Source organism: Pundamilia nyererei, unplaced genomic scaffold, assembly GCF_000239375.1.
Source record: "Pundamilia nyererei isolate P.nyererei 1_Seehausen unplaced genomic scaffold, PunNye1.0 scaffold00325, whole genome shotgun sequence".
In the NCBI taxonomy this organism is placed as follows: domain Eukaryota; kingdom Metazoa; phylum Chordata; class Actinopteri; order Cichliformes; family Cichlidae; genus Pundamilia; species Pundamilia nyererei.
The window spans coordinates 185,573-186,245 of record NW_005187726.1 but is presented as its reverse complement, the minus strand read 5'-3'; the positions used below and the strand labels follow the sequence as shown (position 1 = coordinate 186,245).

At 41.0% G+C, this 673-nt stretch overlaps 1 protein-coding gene across 1 annotated transcript in view; it reads left to right on the top strand.

The window, feature by feature from the left end:
- LOC102202555 (MAGUK p55 subfamily member 5-A-like) overlaps positions 1-673 on the top strand; it is a 26,971-nt gene that overhangs the window by 19,728 nt on the left and 6,570 nt on the right. The gene's annotated exons all lie outside the window — the stretch shown is intronic.

Sequence of the window (673 nt, the reverse complement as noted above, 5' to 3'; positions counted from 1 at the left end):
CATGTGCAGGTACATTGGTACAGTACATGTGAGTGAAATTCTTGTGTGCGAGCTTCACAAGCAACAGAGTTGTGCAAAATACAATAATGTAAACAAGCAAAATACAAGAATGGCTACATCTGAAACTAATAAATATATGTACAATATATAATAGTATATGCATATCACCGTCTGAAGGTGATGATCAGCTGATCCACATGCTGACTTCAGAGCTCTCAGGCCCACGTCATGCTGCCTCCACCTGTAGCACAGCTGCAGCACTGCTTTTATCTGCACTGGGTCTCAAACCGATTTTACTGGAGAGGCTGAAGCAGAGTTTAAATATGAGGAGCAGCTGATTCCAGCTGTGTTATTCTTATTGATCTTATCTTAAGATGAGGCCAGCTCCCAAACTGCGTCTGAAGAACACGAGCTGTGCTGCTTCAGTGTGAAATGTCACAGGTGTGTGTTTTCAGCTGAAAACTGAGTGATGAATGAGTGTGAGGTTAGTGCAGAGCCTGCAGACAGTCACATTTGCATGAAATAAACGGAGTCTAATTAGATGAAGTTCTTTGCAGCTTTCAGACTTTATTCAGAAAATCAGACACATGAATGTTTTCAGCATTTCAACAGAATTGAAATCATCAGCTTAACAGTTTGGAAACAAATCATGTTGGAGAAGCTTCCTGTGTTC